The sequence below is a fragment of the Arachis hypogaea genome, chromosome 13 (genome assembly GCF_003086295.3).
Source record: "Arachis hypogaea cultivar Tifrunner chromosome 13, arahy.Tifrunner.gnm2.J5K5, whole genome shotgun sequence".
In the NCBI taxonomy this organism is placed as follows: Eukaryota; Viridiplantae; Streptophyta; class Magnoliopsida; order Fabales; family Fabaceae; genus Arachis; species Arachis hypogaea.
The window spans coordinates 35519126-35533022 of NC_092048.1; positions in this window are offsets into that span (position 1 = coordinate 35519126).

Consider the following 13897-nt stretch of genomic DNA (forward strand, 5'->3'; position numbering starts at 1 on the left):
TCCATACCAGTAAATTATGTTTGCTGCTATGAAAAGTTGGAGCCAAAGTTAGGGCTCAAACTTTTGGTCCAACTTTTGCAAACTCAACCCGGTTCAATTCGGTTCCTCTTCAAACTCCAAGAGCAATCAACCAAGGCCTTTATCAACCCAATTCCATCAAGAGCAAGGGCCCAAATGATCATCACTCAAAGGCACAAGAAAAAGATAAAATAGGAATTTCATTTAATTGTAATTTGTTTTTAATTTCATTTTCATTTCCATTTTTTAAAGCCTATATAAGGCATCATTTTCATATTTGTGAGGAGGCTGGCTCCACTAGGGAGCATTAGGATTAGAGAGCTCTCTCTTAGTTTACGTTCTTGTCTTGAATCTTGAGTGGAGAATTGAAAAAATTCTGTTTCATTCTCCCTTTGAGATTTCTCTTTGTTTTGCTTGTCTGCATAATTTCAGAAATTGGGATTTGAATCAAAGTTTTCATTTACTGCTTCCATCTTCATTTCTTCTTCAATCTGTCTGCTGTTGAATCAAGGAAGGGCTTGAGATCTAGACTCGTTTTCTAGTCTCTTTGATTCCCTGAGATCTTCAATTTTATTTTGCAATTAAGCTGAGAATATGAGCGTTCCTTACTTCACTGCACTTCACAATTTAAATTCTGTTTTAATTCCTAGCATCCAATTTCCTTTATTCTTCCTGCAATTTACATTTCCAGTTGCTTGATCTATTGCTCTCTTTAGTTTCCCTGCACCCACTCCCCTTTACATTTAATGAATTTTATCTTTCTTGTAATTTAAGTTTCTGCAATTTACTTTTCTTGCACTTTAAGTTTCTGTACATTTATTTTCTGCAACTTTAAATTCTCTGCATTTTACATTCTGCTCTCAAAATTTCACCCAACCACTCAATGTTAGCTTGACTAAACTAATCACCCACTAAAATTGCTTGATCCATCAATCCCTGTGGGATCGACCTCACCCCCGTGAGTTTTTATTACTTGATGCGACCCGGTGCACTTGCCGGTTAGATTTGTGTGTTTTGGGAGAAATTTATTTTTCACCAAAATACTCATCAAGTTTTTGGCGCCGTTGCCGGGGATTGATTAGATCAACAATGATTAAGTGGGTGAGAAGTCTAGATTAAGCATTTTCTTTATTTTTGTTTTCTGTTTCAAAGTGAAACCAAGGTGTTTGAGTTTTTGCCTCACTAAGAAATTCTCATATCTGATATGAGTAATTTCAATTTTCCTTGGTTGTGTGTTTTACAAAACTCAAATGGAGTTCAACTCATCTTATGATCAAACAAATTCTATGGGATATCACCCACCATCACCAAACTCTAATGATGGCTGGGGATATCACCAAGAAACTTCAAATTCTGGGCACTCCAATTCATGGAGCTATGCTTCAGAACCACAAGATGAGAAAGAAAATCATATGGGATATTTCTCTCCACCACAAAATAATGCAAGTCATGATTCTAATGGTGGCTGGGAAGGGAATTCTAGTGCTCCATATGATATTCATCCAGAGATATCATCACTTGACCATACTTCAACCGAAAGCCCCTTTCAAAACTCACCACCCACACAAACTTCCATGAACCACTCAAGGCTTTCAGAGCTTGAGTCCAAACTTGAAAAATATGAGAAAGAAGCACAAATATCCGAGAAAAGGCAAGAAGCTTTCTTCAAAAATATGAATGAAGAAGTAGAGAAAATAAGGAGGAGCTTAGAACCACTGAGCAAGAAAAATGAAGGCCAATTGATGGATATGAAGGAGAAAGTGGAAGAGCAAGATAAGGAGGCCACTGCATCAAGTGAACTTTCAATGAAGAATGAGGTGGTTGAACCTGAAACTTCACTTGAGATGACAAGAGAACATGAAGACTCACAACTCTCACAAACCTCCCTGTACCAAAATGCCTCAACACCTGAATCCATGATTGAAAGGTATGACGAGGAGATGAAGAAATGTTGGGAAGATCGACAAACCTCCCCCATGATAGAGCGATTGAAACAAATGTTGGGTGTAAAAGAGGAAGTGGAGGAGCAAGAAAGTGAAGAAGTCATTCCAAACTCAAGTAAGGCAGAGAAGTACATAAAGGAGGAGTTCATGGAACCACCAATACAAAAAGCTCTGGATGAATGCAAAACTCCAATAATCACACAGCAACCAAGACTTGGATTCAAAGAAGTGAAGGCAACTAACAAAAGCACCAATCCTGTCCCTAATCCAGTAAGCAAGATCAATCAAGCCATTTGCAAAAGGAAGCTTGCTGAGGAAAAGCCAAGGCAAGGGACAGTAGCTGAAACTTCTCCTTCTTTGAAGTCATTTCTCTTAACAAATTGGAAGAAGAGGAAGAAAGTAAAGAACAGGTAGACAGTAGGTACATTTCTTCTCCTTGCTTTGTTTAAATTTCAATAAATTGGCATATGATCACATTAAAAGTTTGGTGTTGCCCTGCAACAAACTGTTTTCCATCTTCATGGATGATTGCATCAATTTTACATGAAAGTGACACACCAAGATTCTAAGTTTGGTGTGCCACCTATTTTTCAATGCAAATCAATCCAGCAACATCACTTGTCTGTATAATCATATTGCCTTTTACAGTGTTATTTTTTTCTTCTTAGTTGGATAATTTTTGTTTTCTCTTTGTTTCATTTATTTACTTGTTTTTAATGCTTTCCTCCATTAACTGTTTTTGTTAATACATCACCAAGCCTTATTCATAACAGATTCTTCATTTGGTGATTGTACTTAACATATAACAGTTTCTTTTGTTTAGTTTTAGTTCAAATAAATTGATATATGGTTGCATTCTAAGTTTGGTGTTGCTATGCAACAAAATTTAGTTCCAATTCTTACAAGATACTTGCATTAATTCCAAGTGAAAGTGTCACACTAAGTTTGGTGTGCCACTTATCTTCTATGCAGAGTATTATGCTCACCTTCTTAAGTATGCAATCACAATGTCTCTGTCTCTTGTGCCTTGATTATTATCTTTAATTTTGCTTGCTTGAAACACATGTACTACTGACATTCCTTGTGTAAGACATTCATGATCCATCTTAGCCCCATAGCCACGGTTCTAATAGTTGCTTGAGGATGAGCAAGCATTCTGAGTTTGGTATGGGAAGGAAGAGAATGGGAGGAAAATGACAACAATAGAGAAGATGAACTACAAGGTTGTAAAGTTCCTTTTCCTCTCATTTGTTTCAAGCACTATAAACTGCATGATTGTCTTTACCTTCTCTGTATGCATGTGTGTATGAAAAGGCATAGTTTGATTTCTAAATTGCAACATGGTGCTGTGCCATTGTGATTACCAAATTGAGTTTTGTGAATTCAAAAGCAGTAAAGCATCATGATCATAAACAAACAAGGAACTAAAGAAGAGTTTAGCATGTGCATACAAGTATTGGAAAGCTAGTATGATTAATTGTTGCTCAATTGCATTGGATTTTATTTAATTGAAGTTTTCATCTAGTACATTTTGTGAAATCTTTTGAAAATCATGAAAACCTTGAAGAGGCAAAATTAAAGCAAGAAAAGAAAAAGGGAAAGAATGAGAAAGCTGAAGGCTCTGAGTACCAATGGCAATTTATTTGCTAAGTACTTGTGGTGTTTATGTATCAAGCCAAATGATTGAAAACAAAACACTTAGAAGTCAAGGCTAGGCTCAAAGTGCAAAAGCACTCCCTCAAAGCTCAAGGCTCTGAGCATCAATGATTAGAGAGTCAAGAAAAGAAAAGAAAAATGAGCTTAATGAAGTCCTCTAATTAAATGCTTGTGGTGCTTATGTATCAAGTGGTAATACTTGAAAACAAAGCATTTAGAAGTCGTAGCTTTGTTATCAACTCATGGGGCAAAGCACCCAAAAGGAGAAGCTAATAAGAGAATCAAAAGCTTCTTTCAAGGAAGAAATATAAGGAAAAGATTTCATAAAATGAGCTAGATAGAAGCATCAATCATTTACATTTCTTCTGTGATTGTAGCATGCTTAGAAAACTAGCTTACCATGAACATTGAGTTGCTATCCTTCTTGCCTTGGATTGTCAATCTTTATTGCATGATTCTTTTCTTGCTTGGGGACAAGCAAGGTTTAAGTTTGGTGTTGTGATGACATGTCACCATGTCATGTTTTTCTATGCCTTTTTCCTTTGTTTTCAATAGGTTTTATGCACTTTCTTGAGCCATAAGCAAGCCAAGTGGGTAGATTTTCATGTTTCCCTTGATTGAACCAACCATATATGAATTTATGCCATTTCATGAGGTTTTATGCTATATTTGTTGCATATTATGAAAGAATGAATATCTCATGATTTTGAGCATAGCTTTGATGAGTTTGGTTGATTAATGATAGGTGAAGAAAGCTTGGAGAAAGGTTGAAGCAAAGAGGAATGGCTAGGAGTGAAGAGAGGACAATGGAATAAGTGAAATTGAACCAGGAAGCAAGAAGTTAGCCCCAACGTTAGCCCCCTAACTTGGAGGCTAACGTTGGAACTTGAAATTTCCTCCCTGGCCATCCCACGTTTGCGCCAACGTTAGCCCCCTAACTTGGAGGCTAACGTTGGCACATGAATTCCTCCCTGGCCATCCAACGTTTGCGCCAACGTTAGCCCCCTAACTTGGAGGCTAACGTTGGCACATGAAAACACAAGGAGAGGGACCAACGTTTGCGCCAACGTTAGCCCCCTAACTTGGAGGCTAACGTTGGTGCCACACACCACAAGGCATACAAGGGTATACTTCCAACAAGAATAACTTGAGCTACAGAGCTCCAAATGAGGTGATTCAAGAAGCATTGGAAAGTAGGAATCAAGAGCTTTCCAAGCATATATGGCACTGCATGGTGGACACTAAAATTGAGGGAGAAAACTGCCCCGCAATGTGCATAAACGAACATGGTGGCAACCTGCAGTGAGGCCAACTGACCTCTGCACCTTCAAAGGAGTATAACTCGAGCTGTAGAGCTCCAAATAATGTGCTCCCAACGGCATTGGAAAGTAGACATCCAGGGCTTTCCAACAATGTATAATAGTATGGGGTGGAAAATACATTTGAGCCTCTAGAACTGGCGTTTTCGCCAACGTTTGAGGGCTAACGTTACCTCAAACGCTGCACACCAAAGCCAGCGACCATGCCCTCTTCAAATGATCATAACTTGAGTTGTAGATGTCCAATTGAAGTGATTCCAAGTGGGTTAGAAATCTGACATTCAGAGCTTTCCAACCATATATGATAGTCTATATTGGGCATAAAATTGGCAACATGACAAGAGGACAAAGTTGGCCCCATAAATGTGCATAAGGGAGGCCAACGTTAGGGTCAAAGTTAGACCCCTAACGTTGGCACCAACGTCCATACCAGTAAATTATGTTTGGCTCAAACTTTTGGTCCAACTTTTGCAAACTCAACCCGGTTCAATTCGGTTCCTCTTCAAACTCCAAGAGCAATCAACTAAGGCCTTTATCAACCCAATTCCATCAAGAGCAAGGGCCCAAATGATCATCACTCAAAGGCACAAGAAAAAGATAAAATAGGAATTTCATTTAATTGTAATTTGTTTTTAATTTCATTTTCATTTCCATTTTTTAAAGCCTATATAAGGCATCATTTTCATATTTGTGAGGAGGCTGGCTCCACTAGGGAGCATTAGGATTAGAGAGCTCTCTCTTAGTTTGCGTTCTTGTCTTGAATCTTGAGTGGAGAATTGAAGAAATTCTGTTTCATTCTCCCTTTGAGATTTCTCTTTGTTTTGCTTTTCTGCATAATTTCAGAAATTGGGATTTGAATCAAAGTTTTCATTTACTGCTTCCATCTTCATTTCTTCTTCAATCTGTCTGCTGTTGAATCAAGGAAGGGCTTGAGATCTAGACTCGTTTTCTAGTCTCTTTGATTCCCTGAGATCTTCAATTTTATTTTGCAATTAAGCTGAGAATATGAGCGTTCCTTACTTCACTGCACTTCACAATTTAAATTCTGTTTTAATTCCTAGCATCCAATTTCCTTTATTCTTCCTGCAATTTACATTTCCAGTTGCTTGATCTATTGCTCTCTTTAGTTTCCTTACACCCACTCCCCTTTACATTTAATGAATTTTATCTTTCTTGCAATTTAAGTTTCTGCAATTTACTTTTCTTGCACTTTAAGTTTCTGTACATTTATTTTCTGCAACTTTAAATTCTCTGCATTTTACATTCTGCTCTCAAAATTTCACCCAACCACTCAATGTTAGCTTGACAAAACTAATCACCCACTAAAATTGCTTGATCCATCAATCCCTGTGGGATCGACCTCACCCCCGTGAGTTTTTATTACTTGATGCGACCCGGTGCACTTGCCGGTTAGATTTGTGTGTTTTGGGAGAAATTTATTTTTCACCAAAATACTCATCAGTGTCCTCCTCGGGATAGGGTCATTTAAAAAACGAGGGTCAGCACGACGTAAAAAAAAATCGACGGAGCCTGCCGGAGATGAGGCCATTACGGCTCGCTTTCAGGTGTCCTCCTCGGGATAGGGTCATTTAAAGAACAAGGGTCAGCACAATGTAAAAAAAATAAAAAAAAACGGGAAAAAAAAAATCGGAGGAGCCTGCCGGAGATGAGGCCATTTCGGCTCGCCTTCAGGTTTCCTCCACGGGATAGGGTTATTTAAAGAACGAGGGTCAGCACGACGTAAAAAAATCGAGAAAAAAATCGAAAAAAATGGGAGGAGCCTGCCGGAGATGAGGCCTTTACGGCTCGCCTTCAGGTGTCCTCCTTGAGATAGGGTCGTTTAAAAGAACGAGGGTCAGCACGACGTAAAAAAAAATTGGGAAAAAACGAAAAAATAAAATCGGAGGAGCCTGCCGGAGATGAGGCCATTACGGCTCGCCTTCAGGTGTCCTCCTCGGGATAGGGTCATTTAAAGAACGAGGGTCAGCACGACGTAAAAAAATTGGGAAAAAAACGAAAAAACAAAATCGGAGGAGCCTGCCGGAGATGAGGCCATTACGGCTCACCTTCAGGTGTCCTCCTCGGGATAGGGTCATTTAAAGAACGATGGTCAGCACGACGTAAAAAAAAAAAAAAACTGGGAAAAAATTGAAAAAAAAAATTGGAGGAGCCTGCCGGAGATGAGGCCATTACGGCTCGCCTTCAGGTGTCCTCCTCGGGGTAGGGTTATTTAAAGAACGACGGTCAGCACGACGTAAAAAAAACAGGGAAAAAAAACGAAAAAAAAATCGGAAGAGCATGCCGGACATGAGGCCGTTACGGCTCGCCTTCAGGAGTCCTCCTCGGGATAGGGTCATTTAAAGAATGAGGGTCAGCACGACGTAAAAAAAAAGGAAAAAAAATGAAAAAAACAAAACTGGAGGAGCCTGCCGGAGATGAGGCCATTACGGCTCGCCTTCAGGTGTCCTCCTCGGGGTAGGGTTATTTAAAGAACGAGGGTCAGCACGACGTAAAAAAAAACGTGGAAAAAAACGAAAAAAAGATCGGAGGAGCCTGCCGGAGATGAGGCCATTACGGCTCGCCTTCAGGTGTCCTCCACGGGGTAGGGTCATTTAAAGAACGAGGGTCAGCACGACGTAAAAAAAACGTGGAAAAAAAGGAAAAAAAATTGGAGGAGCCTGCCGGAGATGAGGCCATTACGGCTCGCCTTCAGGTGTCCTCCACGGGATAGGGTCATATAAAGGACGAGGGTCAGCACGACGTAAAAAAAAAAATAGAAAGAAAACTGGGAAAAAAATAAAAAAAAAAAAATTGGAGGAGCCTGCCGGAGATGAGGCCATTACGGCTCGCCTTCAGGTGTCCTCCTCGGGGTAGGGTTATTTAAAGAACGAGGGTCAGCACGACGTAAAAAAAACAGAGAAAAAAAACGAAAAAAAATCGGAAGAGCATGCCGGACATGAGGCCGTTACGGCTCGCCTTCAGGAGTCCTCCTCGGGATCGGGTCATTTAAAGAACGAGGGTCAGCATGACGTAAAATATATATATATATATATATATATATATATATATATATATAAGAAAGAAAAAAAAAGAAAAAAATAGGGAAAAAAACAAAAAAAAAAATCGGAGGAGCCTGCCGGAGATGAGTCCATTACAGCTCGACTTCAGGTGTCCTCCTTGGGATAGGGTCATTTAAAGAATGAGGGTCAGCATGACGTTAAAAAAAAAGGGGAAAAAAATGAAAAAAACAAAATCGGAGGAGCCTGCCGGAGATGTGGACATTACGGCTCGCCTTCAGATGTCCTCCTCGGGATAGGGTCATTTAAAGAACGAGGGTCAGCCCGACGTAAAAAAACATCGGAAAAAAAGTCGAAAAAAATGGGAGGAGCCTGTCGGAGATGAGGCCATTATGACTCGCCTTCAGGTGTCCTCCTCGAGATAGGGACATTTAAAGAACGAGGGTCAGCACGACGTAAAAAAAATGGAAAAAATGAAAAAACAAAATCGGAGGAGCCTGCCGGAGATGAGGCCATTACGGCTCGCCTTCAGGTGTCCTCCTCGAGATAGGGTCATTTAAAGAACGAGGGTCAGCACGACGTAAAAAAAAAAAACGGGGAAAAAAACGAAGGAAACAACATCGGAGGAGCCTGCCGGAGATGAGGCCATTACGGCTCGCCTTCAGTTGTCCTCCTCGAGATAGGGTCATTTAAAGAACGAGGGTCAGCACGACGTAAAACAAAAAAAACGTGGAAAAAAATGAAAAAAAAAATCGGAGGAACCTGTCGGAGAAAAAAAGATCGGAGGAGCCTGCCGGAGATGAGGCCATTACGGCTCGCCTTCAGGTGTCCTCCTCGGGATAGGGTCATTTAAAGAACGAGGGTCAGCACGACGTAAAAAAAATCGGGAAAAAAATGAAAAAACAAAATCGGAGGAGCCTGCCGGAGATGAGGCCATTACGGCTCAGCTTCAGGTGTCCTCGTCGGGATAGGGTCATTTAAAGAACGAGGGTCAGCACGACGTAAAAAAAAAACGGGGAAAAAAATGAAGGAAACAACATCGGAGGAGCCTGCCGGAGATGAGGCCATTACGGCTCGCCTTCAGGTGTCCTCCTCGAGATAGGGTCATTTAAAGAACGAGCGTCAGCACGACGTAAAACAAAAAAAACGTGGAAACAAATGAAAAAAAAATCGGAGGAGCCTGCCAGAGAAAAAAAGATCGGAGGAGCCTGCCGGAGATGAGGCCATTACGGCTCGCCTTCAGGTGTCCTCCTCGGGATAGGGTCATTTAAAGAACGAGGGTCAGCATGACGTAAAAAAAAAATCGAAGGAGCCTGCCGGAGATGAGGCCATTACAGCTCGCCTTCAGATGTCCTCCTCGGGATAGGGTCATTTAAACAACGAGGGTCAACACGACGTAAAAAAAAATTAAAAAAAAGGGGAAAAAAACGGAAAAAAAAAAATCGGAGGAGCCTGCCGGAGATGAGGCCATTACGGCTCGCCTTCAGGTGTCCTCCTCGGGATAGGGTCATTTAAAGAACGAGGGTCAGCACGACGTAAAAAAATCGGGAAAAAAACGAAAAAACAAAATCGGAGGAGCCTGCCGGTGATGAGGCCATTACGGCTCACCTTCAGGTGTCCTCCTCGGGATAGGGTCATTTAAAGAACGAGGGTCAGCACGACGTAAAAAAGAATCGGGAAAAAAACGAAAAAACAAAATCGGAGGAGCCTGCCGGAGATGAGGCCATTACGGCTCGCCTTCAGGTGTCCTCCTCGGGATAGGGTCATTTAAAGAACGAGGGTCAGCACGACGTAAAAAAAATCGGGAAAAAAACGAAAAAACAAAATCGGAGGAGCCTGCCGGAGATGAGGCCATTACGGCTCAGCTTCAGGTGTCCTCCTCGGGATAGGGTCATTTAAAGAACGAGGGTCAGCACGACGTAAAAAAAAAACGGGGAAAAAAATGAAGGAAACAACATCGGAGGAGCCTGCCGGAGATGAGGCCATTACGGCTCGCCTTCAGGTGTCCTCCTCGAGATAGGGTCATTTAAAGAACGAGGGTCAGCACGACGTAAAACAAAAAAAACGTGGAAAAAAATGAAAAAAAAATCGGAGGAGCCTGCCAGAGAAAAAAAGATCGGAGGAGCCTGCCGGAGATGAGGCCATTACGGCTCGCCTTCAGGTGTCCTCCTCGGGATCGGGTCATTTAAAGAACGAGGGTCAGCACGACGTAAAAAAAAAATCGAAGGAGCCCGCCGGAGATGAGGCCATTACGGCTCGCCTTCAGGTGTCCTCCTCGGGATAGGGTCATTTAAACAACGAGGGTCAACACGATGTAAAAAAAAATTAAAAAAAGGGGAAAAAAACGGAAAAAAAAATCGGAGGAGCCTGCCGGAGATGAGGCCATTACGGCTCGCCTTCAGGTGTCCTCCTCGGGATAGGGTCATTTAAAGAACGAGGGTCAGCACGACGTAAAAAAATCGGGAAAAAAACGAAAAAACAAAATCGGAGGAGCCTGCCGATGATGAGGCCATTACGGCTCACCTTCAGGTGTCCTCCTCGGGATAGGGTCATTTAAAGAACGAGGGTCAGCACGACGTAAGAAAAAATCGGGAAAAAAAAGAAAAAACAAAATCGAAGGAGCCTGCCGGAGATGAGGCCATTACGGCTCAGCTTCAGGTGTCCTCCTCGGATAGGGTCATTTAAAGAACGAGGGTCAGCACGACGTAAAAAAAAAACGGGGAAAAAAATGAAGGAAACAACATCGGAGGAGCCTGCCGGAGATGAGGCCATTACGGCTCGCCTTCAGGTGTCCTCCTCGAGATAGGGTCATTTAAAGAACGAGGGTCAGCACGACGTAAAACAAAAAAAACGTGGAAAAAAAATGAAAAAAAATCGGAGGAGCCTGCCGGAGAAAAAAAGATCGGAGGAGCCTGCCGGAGATGAGGCCATTACGGCTCGCCTTCAGGTGTCCTCCTCGGGATAGGGTCATTTAAAGAACGAGGGTCAGCACGACGTAAATAAAAAATCGAAGGAGCCTGCCGGAGATGAGGCCATTACGGCTCGCCTTCAGGTGTCCTCCTCGGGATAGGGTCATTTAAACAACGAGGGTCAACACGACGTAAAAAAAAATTAAAAAAAAGGGGAAAAAAACGGAAAAAAAAATCGAAGGAGCCTGCCGGAGATGAGGCCATTACGGCTCGCCTTCAGGTGTCCTCCTCGAGATAGGGTCATTTTAAGAACGAGGGTCAGCACGACGTAAAAAAAAATTGGGAAAAAAATGAAAAAATAAAATCAGAGGAGCCTGCCGGAGATGAGGCCATTACGGCTCGCCTTCAGGTGTCCTCCTCGAGATAGGGTCACTTAAAGAACGAGGGTCAGCACGACGTAAAAAAAATCGGGAAAAAAGGAAAAAACAAAATCGGAGGAGCCTGCCGGAGATGAGGCCATTACGGCTCGCCTTCAGGTGTCCTCCTCGGGATAGGGTCATTTAAAGAACGAGGGTCAGCACGACGTAAAAAAAATCAGGAAAAAAACGAGAAAACAAAATCGGAGGAGCCTGCCGGAGATGAGGCCATTACGGCTCGCCTTCAGGTGTCCTCCTCGGGATAGGGTCATTTAAAGAACGAGGGTCAGCACGACGTAAAAAAAAACCGGGGAAAAAAACTGAAAAAAATGGAGGAGCCTGCCGGAGATGAGGCCATTACGGCTCGCCTTCAGGTGTCCTCCTCTAGATAGGGTCACTTAAAGAACGAGGGTCAGCACGACGTAAAACAAAAAAAACGTGGAAAAAAAATGAAAAAAAAATCGGAGGAGCCTGCCGGAGAAAAAAAGATCGGAGGAGCCTGCCGGAGATGAGGCCATTACGGCTCGCCTTCAGGTGTCCTCCTCGGGATAGGGTCATTTAAAGAACGAGGGTCAGCACGACGTAAAAAAAAAATCGAAGGAGCCTGCCGGAGATGAGGCCATTACGGCTCGCCTTCAGGTGTCCTCCTCGGGATAGGGTCATTTAAACAACGAGGGTCAACACGACGTAAAAAAAAATTAAAAAAAAGGGGAAAAAAACGGAAAAAAAAAATCGGAGGAGCCTGCCGGAGATGAGGCCATTACGGCTCGCCTTCAGGTGTCCTCCTCGGGATAGGGTCATTTTAAGAACGAGGGTCAGCACGACGTAAAAAAAATTGGGAAAAAAATGAAAAAATAAAATCAGAGGAGCCTGCCGGAGATGAGGCCATTACGGCTCGCCTTCAGGTGTCCTCCTCGAGATAGGGTCACTTAAAGAACGAGGGTCAGCACGACGTAAAAAAAATCGGGAAAAAAGGAAAAAACAAAATCGGAGGAGCCTGCCGGAGATGAGGCCATTACGGCTCGCTTCAGGTGTCCTCCTCGGATAGGGTCATTTAAAGAACGAGGGTCAGCACGACGTAAAAAAAAAACGGGGAAAAAATGAAGGAAACAACATCGGAGGAGCCTGCCGGAGATGAGGCCATTACGGCTCGCCTTCAGGTGTCCTCCTCGAGATAGGGTCATTTAAAGAACGAGCGTCAGCACGACGTAAACAAAAAAAACGTGGAAACAAATGAAAAAAAAATCGGAGGAGCCTGCCAGAGAAAAAAAGATCGGAGGAGCCTGCCGGAGATGAGGCCATTACGGCTCGCCTTCAGGTGTCCTCCTCGGGATAGGGTCATTTAAAGAACGAGGGTCAGCACGACGTAAAAAAAAAATCGAAGGAGCCTGCCGGAGATGAGGCCATTACGGCTCGCCTTCAGATGTCCTCCTCGGGATAGGGTCATTTACACAACGAGGGTCAACACGACGTAAAAAAAAATTAAAAAAAGGGGAAAAAAACGGAAAAAAAAAATCGGAGGAGCCTGCCGGAGATGAGGCCATTACGGCTCGCCTTCAGGTGTCTTCCTCGGGATAGGGTCATTTAAAGACGAGGGTCAGCACGACGTAAAAAAATCGGGAAAAAAACGAAAAAACAAAATCGGAGGAGCCTGCCGGTGATGAGGCCATTACGGCTCACCTTCAGGTGTCCTCCTCGGGATAGGGTCATTTAAAGAACGAGGGTCAGCACGACGTAAAAAGAATCGGGAAAAAAACGAAAAAAAAATCGGAGGAGCCTGCCGGAGATGAGGCCATTACGGCTCGCCTTCAGGTGTCCTCCTCGGGATAGGGTCATTTAAAGAACGAGGGTCAGCACGACGTAAAAAAGAATCGGGAAAAAAACGAAAAAACAAAATCGGAGAAGCCTGCCGGAGATGAGGCCATTACGGCTCGCCTTCAGGTGTCCTCCTCGGGATAGGGTCATTTAAAGAACGAGGGTCAGCACGACGTAAAAAAAATCGGGAAAAAAACGAAAAACAAAATCGGAGGAGCCTGCCGGAGATGAGGCCATTACGGCTCAGCTTCAGGTGTCCTCCTCGGGATAGGGTCATTTAAAGAACGAGGGTCAGCACGACGTAAAAAAAAAACGGGGAAAAAAATGAAGGAAAAACATCGGAGGAGCCTGCCGGAGATGAGGCCATTACGGCTCGCCTTCAGGTGTCCTCCTCGAGATAGGGTCATTTAAAGAACGAGGGTCAGCACGACGTAAAACAAAAAAAACGTGGAAAAAAATGAAAAAAAATCGGAGGAGCCTGCCAGAGAAAAAAAGATCGGAGGAGCCTGCGGAGATGAGGCCATTACGGCTCGCCTTCAGGTGTCCTCCTCGGATCGGGTCATTTAAAGAACGAGGGTCAGCACGACGTAAAAAAAAAATCGAAGGAGCCCGCCGGAGATGAGGCCATTACGGCTCGCCTTCAGGTGTCCTCCTCGGGGTCATTTAAACAACGAGGGTCAACACGATGTAAAAAAAAATTAAAAAAAGGGGAAAAAAACGGAAAAAAAATCGGAGGAGCCTGCCGGAGATGAGGCATTACGGCTCGCCTTCAGGTGTCCTCCTCGGGATAGGGTCATTTAAAGA